Source organism: Dipodomys merriami, unplaced genomic scaffold (genome assembly GCF_024711535.1).
Source record: "Dipodomys merriami isolate MVZ:Mamm:240054 unplaced genomic scaffold, mDipMer1.0.p SCAF_3, whole genome shotgun sequence".
NCBI lineage: Eukaryota > Metazoa > Chordata > Mammalia > Rodentia > Heteromyidae > Dipodomys > Dipodomys merriami.
The window spans coordinates 110,766,297-110,780,111 of record NW_027204492.1 but is presented as its reverse complement, the minus strand read 5'-3'; positions in this window follow the sequence as shown (position 1 = coordinate 110,780,111).

Here is a 13,815-nt window from a genome sequence, read left to right as displayed (position 1 = left end):
ACAGCATAGCATGGCTGCTCCATATTATATTTGCTACTATAATAAAACCTTTAGGCATCCAGAAAAGACCTGAGCAACTCTTAATTCTTAGTCCTATGATTGGGCCCTAGATAAATACAGGGAATTAGTTGGTCAGGAAGTCAAGTATTAGGATATCACCTAAAATTTTAAGGCACCGTCAATGCCTGAGATAGGCACAGTCCTAAGAATGGCATATCAGAATGCTTCTAGCTCTGATTTATATAGACCGAGCAGCACAGGGGCTGCAAAGCTAGCTCCAGCCATACACTGAGCAGAAAATAGGATTGGCTGGGGAAGAACTGAGGTACCTGAATGGAAAACATTAGGAACCAACAGTAGTATGTGTATAATCAATAACCAAGTAAATGCTGAAATGCTTGTAATTTTGTTTAGAAATGAAACTGCTATCTCATTTCATCCTTGCATCTATCAAATAGGGCCGAGAATGCTATCTTCTTATCCCCCATTGACAGAAGAGCTTATAGTGATGTTGAGAGGTTTAGTGACTTGCCTAAGGATAGACAGAAAATGTGACAAATAAATTATTAGTGTGGGGGTATTCACTAAAGTAATATTCACTACTCTTCCGGACACCAAAATCCCAGCTATTTAATACATAGGTCATGTGTTACTTGGTTCTGGAATAGTCCAATACGGTGATGTATTTATTGAAGTGGCTCAGAGATCTGGGCATCTGATTTGAATCCATCGAAATATACTCTGTCTACATGAAGAGGAAAAGCATCCAGGGCAGATTTCTGGTAGTCAGGCCTACATAGACAGATATATAGATAGATAGATAGATTAACCATTGCTACTCCCCTTCTGTTGCCTACAACTAATGACATCTCACTACAAGAGAGCCTGGGGCATGAAGTCTGTTTGCCCCAGGAGAACACACTATGGGGAACAACACTGGCCCATCTCAGCCACAGTCAGGAAAACCCACATCACCTGGCTTCAAGTCCAGTGCTATTTCTTTTATGCTAAGTTCACACTTGAATAGATTTTTAGTGTGTTGACAGGTGTGCACTGAAGAATGCAAGATGTAAAGGACATCGTTGCAGACCTTAACATGGAAAGCAATCAAGGGGCTTTGAAAGTTGGGGGAATGCAGACTAAAAAGGTCATATAGCAGGGTTGAAGACATGGTGATAGCACGTAGCAACAATATAAGAGGTCCTTTTAGCGCATGGGCAAGTTCAAGGGCAAATCTAGGTATGATGTCAATGACTCTGTACTGTCACAACAACTCTCAGCAGAATCTCTCGACCTTATCACCATCCAAACTAAGACAGCATGAGGAGTGATACTATAAAGCCATTTTTAAAAACCTTGGGCTCTGGCATCCTATATTTTAATCTAAATATCAGGTTCTAATAAGAGCTCCTTGGGGTCAAACACTAGGTCTTTAATCACTACTATTCAATATTTAATCACAGAGCTTGTCATAAAGAAGCTTATCATTTTGTGGAAGAAAAAGAGGAAGAGAGGGAAAGAAAAATGGAGGGAGGGACAAGTTGATGCACCGCATTTTGTGTCCACCTTCCATCTTACAAGACTCAGTAACTCCACACTTAAATCAGTGAATTCTTAATTAAGAATTTGCAACTATCTAAATCAGTAGTCCTGTATCACAAAAGGAACTTTTCCTGTTTTGATAAGTGCAATTTAATGTGAATTATTTATTACTTTCTGGGGGTATGTTTTGTAAAACTGACGAAGCTTTAGTAACATGAGCCCCCACTCGCTTTTTGCTGTAAATGTGACTCTCGTGTCGCACACATGCTCTCCATCGCTGCTTGTCATGATTATTACTGAGGGGACAGAAGCGTGGTGAGGCAAAAAGAAAATGCTGGGCACAAGGATGCCATGGCCAGATCGGCAATGTCGGAAAGAAGTGACCCCCAGGACTGTCTGCTGAGTCTCCTCTTTCCTAAAGGGTGTGGGGCAAAAATCTTTTTTTGGTGGGGGGGCCCAGTCGTGGGGCCTGAACTCTGGGCCTGGGCGCTGTCCCTCAGCTCTTCAGCTCAAGGCTAGCGCTCTACCACTTGAGCCACAGCGCCACTTCCAGATTTTTCTGCTTATGTGGTGTTGAGGAATCAAACCCAGGGTCTCATGCATGCAAGGCAAGCACTCTACCACTGAGCCACCTTCCCAGCCCCATGGGGCAAAAATCTTACTAACACAAGTCTCCTTGGAATCACAAGTCTCCTGAGAATCACAAGTCTCCTTGGAATCGACATGATATTATGTTGCACAAGAATTTTTTTATGATGACTGGACTATTTGAAAATCACATTTTAAATTAACAAGAATAAAATGTAAATCTAAGTGCTTGCCCAATATATAGAACCTGAATCCAATTATGAAGAAGCATCAGAAAACCCAATTCTAGAGTTGTATGAAACAAAGAGACTATGTTCCTCAAATGTAAGTCCAAAGAAAGAAAGAAAGAAAGAAAGAAAGAAAGAAAGAAAGAAAGAAAGGAAGAAAGGAAGGAAGGAAGGAAGGAAGGAAGGAAGGAAGGAAGGAAGGAAGAAAGAAAGAAAGAAAGAAAGAAAGAAAGAAAGAAAGAAAGAAAGAAAGAAAGAAAGAAAGAAAGAAAGAAGGAAAGAAAGAAAGAGAGAAAGAAAGAAGGAAAGAGAGAAAGAGAGAAAGAAAGAAAGAGAAAAAGAAAGAAGGAAAGAAAGAGAGAAAAAGAAAGAGAGAAAGAAAGCCAGCCTTAGGAACTGTTCTAGATTAAAGGATACTGATGATACTAAATGCAGTACTTGATCCTAGGTTGGAACACAAATAGTTCTTTTAATTGCTCTGAAAGATGCTATTGAAACAATTAGAAAAATTTAAATATGAATACTAGCAAATGTTGGTGCATCAATGCTCAATTTCCAGAATTAGATAATTGCACTGTGGTTTTGTGAGAGAATGTCATTACATACTGAAATATTTAGAGGTAAATGGTCATGATGTCTGCAAGTTAGCCTCAAATAGTCCTGTAAATAATGCTAACAGAATATATAGCAACACATGTGCATATATACAGAGTCTGGGAGTCAGTGAGAGCAACAGTCTTACCTTAAACAATATCCTCTCACCAGCTATTTTACGCAAGTCTATTATCCTATTTCTTCCATTTTCTGTAAGTTTGAATATTTTCTTTACAAAACTAAAGCATAAAAAAGCCAAGCAATTGTGCCTCATGCTTGTAATCCTAGCTACGCAGGAAGCTGAGATCTGAGGACCATGGTTCGAAACCAGCCTGGGCAGGAAAGTCCATGAGAATGAAAGCTGTACGTGGAGATGTGGCTCAAGTGATAGGGTGTTGAGCAAAAAGCTCAGGGACAAAGCCCAGGCCCTGAGTTCAGGCTCTAGTACACACACACACACACACACACACACACACACACACACACACACACACACACACACACACACACACACACACACACACACACACACACACACACACACACACACACACACACACACATACCATACCTTTACTTGGCATCAACAAATGTTTAGGAACAGAATAGGTCTTTAACATTATGTTTGATACTAACCCTTGGGCCCTCTTGAATTCTCAAACTGCTTATTATCCCTCATCAAATGCAATGAAACATAACTTTCCATGCAAGAATTTATGTGTGAGCCCAGCACTGGTGGCTCATGCCTGTAATCTTAGCTATTAGAAAGATGAGATCTGAGGTGCATGGTTCAAAGCCATCACAAGCAGGAAGTCCATGAGACTATTATCTCCAAGTAAGCATACACACACACACACACACACACACACACACACACACACATACACACACACACACACAAACAGAAGTGGAGCTGTGGCTTGAGGGATAGAGTACTAGGCTTGAGGGGGGTGGGGAAGGCTCAGGGACAGTACCCAGGCCCTGAGTTCAAACCCCAGGACCAACACACAATAAAAATAATATATATGCAAGATACATTTATTTTCTCAAGTAAAGAAAACAAAGCCACCTTGAGACCCTGAGATATGAACTCTAGCAGTTGGCTGGACTTCTCTTAGTAAAAGACCTGCTGCAGAGCTTGAAATTAATGCCTCATCAAAACTAGACCTGACTCTCAGAGTCACTCGTGAAGAACTGGAATGGCAGCTGTTACACCTTCAGATGCTAAGAATCCATCTTATTTGGGATTAATCAGGGCTTCCTTTTTTTGAGCTCCAGATATTTGGCTTTTTCCTAGGGAAGCTGGGTGGGTGGTTTTGGAGTCTGAATGGCCTTTCTAGATGAAGGGATTTGGAACACTTGTGGGGGAGATGGGAAAGGGAGTCAAGGGATAGTTGAGGATTGATAGTTCAAGTGAAAAACTAAATGGAGTTCAGCTACAGTTGAACCCGGCCTCCTCTTCCTGCATGTGGTATAGCAGCAGTTACTTTCTCTATAGCAAGGGACTGTTAAGTACAGAGGGAACAAAGATGGAATTTATTGCACCAGGTTACTTGCTGTACATAAGTTATTGTGACTAGATAAAAAAGAACATGTTATGTCTGAGCCATCTGCTTAGAGACAGAAATAGCTTTGTAGTAGGCGGTCTTTCTAATGGTGTTTATTGCCATAGGACTTTTTTTTTTTTTTTCAAAACTCATTGGTCAAAGGTCAGGTGGCCTACCAGTTTGCCTATTGAATTTTAGATGTCCCCTTTCATAGTAATTTTTCTTCAGAGATTAAATGACTGGATTTGGTTTATTAGACATGTTTGTAGCAAACTGAAAATTTATATTAATTTGAGGGAAATAACCACGCTGTTCCTTCTCATTGTTTTCTTTGTGCCTACACTGTCTAGCTTAAATCCTTAAAATGCTATTTAAGGCCTTGGGAAATTCCAACTTGAAATTTATGTCCTGTTCATACTCCCCATATTGGACCACCACACAAATCCATGCCCTTCTAGTTGTTACTAGGAGACTCAGAGTTCTTCAAACCCTATGACGAGGCTTATGCTATTTCCTGTTTTGTCTTCTAGCAATGAAATCCCCACCATCTCTACCTAATAAATTCATACCTATCCTTCAAGATCTACCATCACTGTTTTTAGAGCACCTGCTATGACTTTTTCCTCATGTTCAGGGACAATGAACATTTTCTTCCAGTAGTATTTATATTTGGTCCTCTGTTAAAGCCACTGACACAGTCTTCTAGAATTAACTCCCCAAAAAGCTCTTTGACCAACTAGGATAATGACTCTGTTCTACACATCATTGCATTCTGTATGCCTAGAACAACTGGTGCTATGTAGTAGGTATTCAAAGAAGGGTATACCTTGGGGAATATATTTGAAGTAATGTAAGTCAGCATACAACAGAGATGCTTCCACACCCATGTTTATAGCGGCAGCACCATTCACAACAGCCAAAGTTTAAAATCAGCCTAGGTATCTATCAACGGATGAATGGATAAAGAAATGTGGCGTTTTACACCCGTGCATGCACACCCGTGCGCACACGCGCGCGCGCACACACACACACACACACACACACACGCACACACGCACACACACAAAGAGGGTGGAGTAGTTTTCAGCAATAGTAAAATTATATTGTTTTCAGAAACATGGCTAGAACTGTAGATCACTGTGTTAAAATGAGATAAACCAAGCTCAAACCCTAAGTGTTGTCACTCCTATGTAAATCTAGACCTAAAATGAATAGTACATGACATGAATGTTAGGGAGAACTTATTGTGTTCACTTTAAAAATGAAGAAACCAAGTTATGTATGAATCCCTTGTGGCATGCATCCTTTCCCATTAAAGTATATGCTTCAGTGTTTGGGACAAGATGGATGGAATAAGGAAGAAATCTGGCTTCTATTCCTTCTCAGCCTTTTTGTATAGCAACTCTTCTGATAGGTCTCCTGTTGACCAATGGCCACAACTGACTACTATGCAGCCTACCATGACCCAATCCCCACCATTACCACCACTACCTCTGTGCTGGCCAGATTTGACAGCAGCATTGTTAGAACACGCTCAGGCCATTCTGGATGGACTTAGGGATCACTAAGATGTAAACCCTGTCGTGATTCCCTACAAGCTTTTCTGTAATATAGCCTTTCCTGCTCAGCCTAGCAGGACTATCATTCAAAGCTCCAGAAAATGCTATTTGCTCCCATTTATCACCCCTTCTCCATTTTCCCTAATGTCATTAGCTGAACATGCTATTTCACAAATAATCTTCTGCTACTTGCTAGCTGAATTTATTTTTATCCACTAGGTGTCATCTATATCTTCCTCCAAGAAAGTTGACAGGGTCTTTCTTAGTGGCATCATTTGTTAATCAGACTCACGCAAATGAAAATTGCTTGGAATTGCCCAAATCACTTGCTAATGAGGGTATTCAGAATAAAAAGGGAAATAGCAAATAAATAGAAAGCCATGACATTCTCTATCTTCTAAGAGATATGCATATCTTAAGGACAACTTAGTAAATCCCACCTTATCTTGGTGCATTTTATTGTTCACAAAAGGCTAACTTGCTTTAAAAAGCTACAAAAAGGAGCTGGCCACTGGTGGCTCGCACCTGTAATCCTAACTGTTCAGGAGGCCAAGATCTGAGGATTGCGGTTTGAAGCCAGCCCAGGCAGGAGAGCCCTTGAGACTCTTATCACCAATAAACTCAAAAAAGCTGGAATTGGTGCTGTGGCTCTAGTGGTAGAGTGCTCGCCTTGAGCAAAAGCAGCTCACAGACAGCACACAGGCCCAGAGTTCAAGCCCCAGGACCAGAAAAAAAGTGACATTTTGCATAACACCAGCCCTTCCATCCCATAGCTTGTCCCTCTGGAGCCCCTTATGCTCATGACCCCCATGAACTCCCCAGAATCCGCTCAGTTGCCTGGGGGAGTGTGTCAGGGCTACCATCAACAATGCTAGCCTGGTTTCTACATGTTCATATCTGAATGGAGATTTTCAGAGATGCTAGTTCCCCCAGCCAACAATTTCTGCCAATTCTGAATCTTATTACCATAAATAGACATTGTATATATGTGTCCATATACCAGCTTAGGTCTCTTGGGGTGAAGAGACACTGTCTTCATGTGGGAAAGAAGTCTTTAGGAGTTGGTAAGAGTGTTCTTATTTCAGGAATGTTCATTCTCTGGGGTCCCTTCTCCTTTTTCCATACCAGTTTCAGCCATTTTCTCTCTTGCATGTTTTAATGAGCAGTTACTACATGCACCATATCATACATACGTGTCTCTGTATATATATATGTGTATATTGTGTGTGTGTGTGTATATATATATATGTATATACACACACATACCTATAAAAACAGAAGATAAAGAAGTGACTTATCCACACTAATCATCAAGAGCTGAGATTAAAACCCAGACTGACCTCTGTCCTACCTGGGTTCTTCATTACTGTGGATTATGCCACCTCTCCAAGAAAATCCCTTGTGTTTAATCCTGCAGATTATTTAGTGTTTTTGCTGCTTTCAGCTCCATTTTATAAACAAGGAAATAGTAGTCAGGATTGGACTATAGATTTTCTCATTTCCAGCTGGAGGCTTTGGTTCCATTGTACTATCAACTGCCTCTTCTGGTGCTTTTCTTTCAAAATCTTCAACATCGATGGTTCTTAAGGTTGAGCGTGCATTAGAATCACCTGAAGAAACCCCACAACACTTAAGCCCCAACATCAGTTTGGATCCAGCAGGTCTAGGACCAAGTCTGCTAGTCCATAGTAACAAATTCAAGTTGCCAATGATGCTGCTGGTCCTGGAATTACAACCTGAGAAACACAACTGTACAACAATCCGCTCAACATGATTACATCCCGAAAGATTCTGTATGATACTAAAAGCAGAAAGTAAGGTTTTATTGTTAGCTATGGGTGCTCAAGATAATGCCACCGGAAGTGGAAGATTGAGCTGATAGTATTGATCCTGCCTTAGGTCTGAGATTTGTACGCACATTCACCCTGGGTATGTACTGTTCTCATTCACCTCTCACCACCTAGAATGGAAATCCAAATTTCCATTTGGCTTCTACTCACTGTTAATATATTTAGCAACACTCAAAAGGCCTCTATGTGTAGCAAGTGCTGTGAGGCATAATACAGAAAGGTCAAGAACGTTGGGTCAGACAGAGCTTGGTAAAACCTCAGATCCTTTCTCTGACATGGGAGACTAAGCCATCATCTGAAAATGTGGATGAGATTAATCCACTTCAGGACTTTAGCATGCTGTGATTTTAAGCTTATGTTAGCGCCCAGCACTTACAGGTACTCAGAAAGGATTTTGACAGGACTAAAGCCAGCAAATTTGGATTTTGCTTAGCGATTTCCTAGCTTATATAGACACACAGACAGCTTCTCTCGGCATGCCCTGTAGCATTTTCTCTACTTGTGGGAGAGAGCAAAGGCCCTGGTGTTCTGGGACCTCTTCTTCGAAGGTCACCAGTTCTATTGTCCTCATACTTTAAAACTCCACTTAACCTTAATCACCTCCTTAAATGCCCTGTCTACAAATAGACTCTCATTGGGGACTGGGGCTTCAGATGGGGGAGGGAGCGGTCATAGGCACAATTCAGACTGGTGTAAAGCTCCTGGAAGGGTCAGAACTGGCTTTAAGCTTCAGGTGTTTCAAACTCATAACTAAGTAAAAGAGCACTAGGAAGGGCACTGCAAAGAGATTTTGACTTGTCTTTATCTGTGATGGGTGGGTATGTTGGACTAAAATAGTCCCTAGCTCACACCTGTCATCCTAGCTACTCACGAGGCTGAGATCTAAGGATCAGGCTCCAAGCCAGCCTGGCAGGAAAGTCTGGGAGACTTATTTCCAATTAACTACCAAAAGGCCAGAAGTGGAGCTGTGGCTCAGTGGCAGAGTGCTTTCCTTGTGTGAAAACGCTCAGAGACTACACCCAGACCCTGGGTTCAAGCCCAGGACTGGCACAAAAAAAGATAAAATAAATAGAGTTGGAGGCAGGACAGACACTTGCTGCTCTTCAACTTTTCCAACTTTTAAAATCCTAGACCTTGTACAAACCCAGTGCATGCAGTGCCCCATGAGAAACTATTCCTGTGACAATCTGTTGCTGACATACAGTTTAGAATTAAAATAATCTCAGTTCATCATTTAATATTTTAAAGGAGCCAAAACCACAGCAGTCATGTATAAACCACATTTAACTAGAGTCTGAAAGAGGGCACGTCAAGGCAATCTTTCAGCAATCATAAACATGGACTCCATTTACATCTACAGCCAGCCTTCCCTATCCATGAGTTCAGTATCTGTGGGTTCAAAGACAGATAAAATTTGAAAGAAATGCATCTGTACTGAACATGTATTAACTTTTTTCCTTGTCATTATTCTCTCTTCCTAAGCAGTATGGTATGACAATGTATAACAACTGTTTATATGGCGTTTATTTCAGAATAGGTATTGTAAGTAACACAGACATTATTTAAATTATACAGGACGCCATACAAAGGTTCTATGCAAATAATCTACCATTTTATATGAGACATTTGAGCATCCACAGATTTTCAGTTCTGTGTGGGTCCTGGAACTAATCTCCTGTGCATACAATGTGATGACTATATGTATATTTTTTAAAAATCGTGTGTACTTACTCAGTAAACTCTCATTTTACTACCATATCTAGAAAAAAATCCTGACATTAAAACAGACAACTTGTTCTAAGTTTTATTATTACACACAAATCAAATCAAATTATTGTCAGGACTGATATTCAAACTCCAGAATAGGAAGAGCAATTACGAAAGTTATAGAATGAAAATAAGAAACTTTTATTTTCTTAAGGGAAATGTAGTGGAGTTGGGCGCAAATGGCTCATGTCTGTAATCCTGTAATCCTAGCTAATAAGGAGGCAGAGATCCTGATAATCATGGTTCAAATGCAGCCCAGGTAGAAAAGTCTGCTAGACTCCATCTCCAAAATAAACAGGAACAAGCCGGTCTGGGAGAAGTCGGTTATAAAGAGATGCACAAATAGGAAGACTGTACTGTAGTTCAGGCAAGACAGAGTAAGACCCTATCTTGAAAATAACCAATACCTTGACAATAACCAATATAAAACGGCACTAGTGGCAGGGCTCAAGTGGCAGAGCACCTTCTTAAAAAGCACTGATGCCCTGAATTCAAACCTCAGTACTGCAAGAGAGAGAGAGAGAGAGAGAGAGAGAGAGAGAGAGAGAGAGAGAGAGAGAGAGAGAGAGAAACACAGAGAGATGATCCCAGGCCTGGCTCTTTTTAGCTATTTAGTTGAGGTCAATGGGCAACAATTGTACTGATATCCCAACAAGCTATTATGATTTGAAATGGGAAAATATAGAGCTCTCAGAACATTATCAAATTAAACACCTACACACCAAATCTCCCAAAATGCCAAAAGTAAAATAAAAAGCTTGTGTTAGGGGAATGTTTGATACTAAAACATTATCTCAGTGACAGATTTAGGGAGCAGTTAACTGCATGCGGTCTGAGGCCTAAGATGGTCAAACAGACAACTCTCATGAATGTGTTTACATTTTGCCACATTGTACATGGTGAAAATTACCATTAAACTCAGGCCCTAGGGAGGAAGGGGATAAAAATCTCTCCTTCACCCTGGTTCAATACAGTGAAAACCCCTAGCACAGAGAGGAGCCCTAGTACATTGTTACTGACCTCCCCTTCCTCTCCTGCTCCTCCCCAACCCACCACCCTCCCGATCCCCAAGCCAAGAGTTGGGGGTCTCTTACTAAAAACTCTCACTTCACAACCAATCAGGAGAAAGAAATTACAATGGGGGGGGGGAAAAACACAGCTTTTTTTTTCCTTGCGGGTACTCAACTTTACAAGAGTTTGTTTATCGTGGAGTATAAATTAACCCAAGAAATTGAAATTGGATCTAGCTCGGGCCTTGAAATGTAACCCAAATGGCTGGTGATCTGGCAAGTTCTCTTCTGTCTTGTCAGACTGAATTCTGGGGGTGGGGGGCGCTGCATGCCAGGCCAGACAAGCCCAGTGGCAGCAGCAGGCTGCCCTCCGCTCCAGTTGCTCCTTTGCTTCACCGCTAGGCTGGCTGAAAGCAGCAAAGCAGCTGGGGGGGGGGGGGCGGGGGGGGCTGACAGCAATGCTGCAGCAGGCAATCACTGCGCAGATCCTTAGCCAGCATTCGCAGCTGAAAATCAGAATGGCTCTCGTGGACTTCCTAACGCCTAAGTTTTCACTTCATAGAGATAGAGTTCTGAGCCTGCCACCGGCAGAACTACCAAGTACCCGGGATTTGTCTCTTTAGAACTCCTGTCCCTCTTTTCCAAATAAGATTTGCTTTCCAAATAGCTAGCCCCTCCCAAGCCTCCTTCCAGCCCAGAAAATTACCAAAAAAAAAAAAAAGGCTACCTCCTCAACCTGTGTGTGGAGCCAAGCCCTGACCAAGTCACTGGGGATTGGTTGTGACCGCCCCGCCCCCGCCCCCGACCCCGGCCTTACATTGGGCCAAGGAGCCTCACCAGGAGGAATCTATCTTACATATACTTTGTTCAAGTGGGCGACTGCTGTCTGAAATGAAATCGTCCTGCAAGATCCAGTGAAAAGGTTTATGCAGCACATGAAACCCACAGGATGCAAAAGCAAACGAAAGGGTGCACGATAGATTGGGTATGTTCTCCAGGCTGCAAACTGTGCTGTCAATCCCAGGAGCTCTCCCAAAGAGAACCCAGCGAAAGTGCAAGGTGAACATGTGTTTGGGCAGCGAGTTCCATGACAGCTTCTCCTCACCTTCATAGGGTCATACGGGAAGCGGAGAACACCAACTAAGTCCGCTTAGGAATAAGGAAATCATGAAACCTTTGCCCTGAAGCAAGTTGGTACCTTGTTCCTCTTTGCTTCAATCAGGATTGATGAGAGCCTTTTACTTGTCCAGGTAATACAGCAGCTCTGGGAATCGATCTGCCAATGAGTTTATCCCATGCCTGTCCTCATGGAGGACACGATCAAGCAGGGATACCAGAAGTCCTACTCCACAGTTCCTCTCAAGGGTGCTGCCCAGCATCGGTTGGTTGGTTGCTCTTTTATGCCAGAACTAAAGCTTGAACTCAAGGCCTTGTGCTCTCACTTGGCTTTTTCACTCAAGGCTGGCTCTCTGCCACACCTCTCTTGAGCCACACCTCTACTTCCTGCTTTTTGCTAGCTAAGTGGACATTAAGAGTCTCATGGGGCAGGGAGAGGATGGTTCACGCCTGTCATCGTAGTTACTGAGGATTAGGATTCAAAGCCAGCCTTGGCAGGAAAGTCTGTGCCACTCTTATCTTCAATGAACCACCCAAAAGCCAGAAGTGGAGGTATGGCTCAAGTGACAGAGTGTCTGCTTTGAGTGAAAAAGCCAAATGAGAACTTGAGGCCCTGAGTTCAAGCCCCAGTCCTAACATAAAAAAGAGAGGGAAAAAAACCTGTACACAAATGTTTATAGTTCTCTTCATAATTTCCATAAAAGCAAAAAAACTCAGTGTCTTTCAATAATGAACAATCAAACTGAAATATTCATAAATATGAAATCTTACTCAGCAAGAAAAAGGAACAAACTATTGATACAGGCACCAACTTAGAACTCAAGGGCATTAGGCTACATGGAAAAAGACTACATAGTATGATTTCCTGTTATAGAACATTCCGGGATTAATAAAACTATAGAGATATTAAACATCAGATTTGTGTCATCAGGGATTAAGGATTGTAGGATAGCTATCTACAAAAAGGTAGTATGAGAGTTGTGATCATGGATAACGTGATAATTGACTTCGTGGTTATTTTTACTACATGAAATTACATGTGATGAAATTTCATGGGCCTATAGAAGCATGCATGTGCACCCAGGCACACACAAATGAGTATAAAAGTTGAAGTCTGAATAAGCCCTGAGGATTGTGCAAATGTCCATTTCTTGGCATTGATATTGTATATAATTAAGCAAGAGGTCATGATGGAGGCGGATGTGATTGCACAAGACCTCCCAGTTCATGTCTTCCCAACTTCCTGTGAATCTATAATCAGTTCTTAAAATAAGAGTTTCAATTTTTTAATAAAAAATAAGAGTCCTTGATCATTTAAAAGATAATGTGAAGAGCATCATCGGATTCCAAATGAGCCTTCCAAAAACCCAGGTGCACTTTCACAATAAAAACATATTTTAAAAAAATTAAAAACCGGGCTGGGAAGGTAGCTCAGCGGTAGAGTGCATGCCTTGCAAGCATGAGGCCCTGGGTTCGATTCCTCAGCACCACATAAACAGAAAAAGCCGGAAGTGGCGCTGTGGCTGCAGTGGTAGAGCGCTAGTCTTGAGCTGAAGAGCTGAGGGACAGCGCCCAGACCCAGAGTTCAGGCCCCACGACTGGCAAAAAAATAAAAAAATAAAAAATAAAAAAAAAAATTAAAAACCCAGGTGCTTGTCCAGAACAAGTTTTCACTCTGTTTTATAGGTAAACAATGAAAAACAGGAGCCAGGCCCTAGCAGCTCGCTCCCTCCTATAATCCTAGCTATTCAGGAGGCTGAGATGTGAGAATCACAGTTCAAAGCCAGCCCAGGTAGGAGGAAGTCTGTGAGACACTTATTTCCAATTAACCACCTAAAAAAAACGGAAGTAGATCTGTGGCTCAAGTGGTAGAGGACTTGCGTTGAGCAAAAAATAATCTCAGGAACAGTGCCAGGCCCTGAGTTCAAGCCCACAACTGACAACAATAAATAAAGAAAAGAAATCCAGATGAGCAGTTGCCTGAGGTCACTCACTTGTGAAGAGATAGTGAGAAC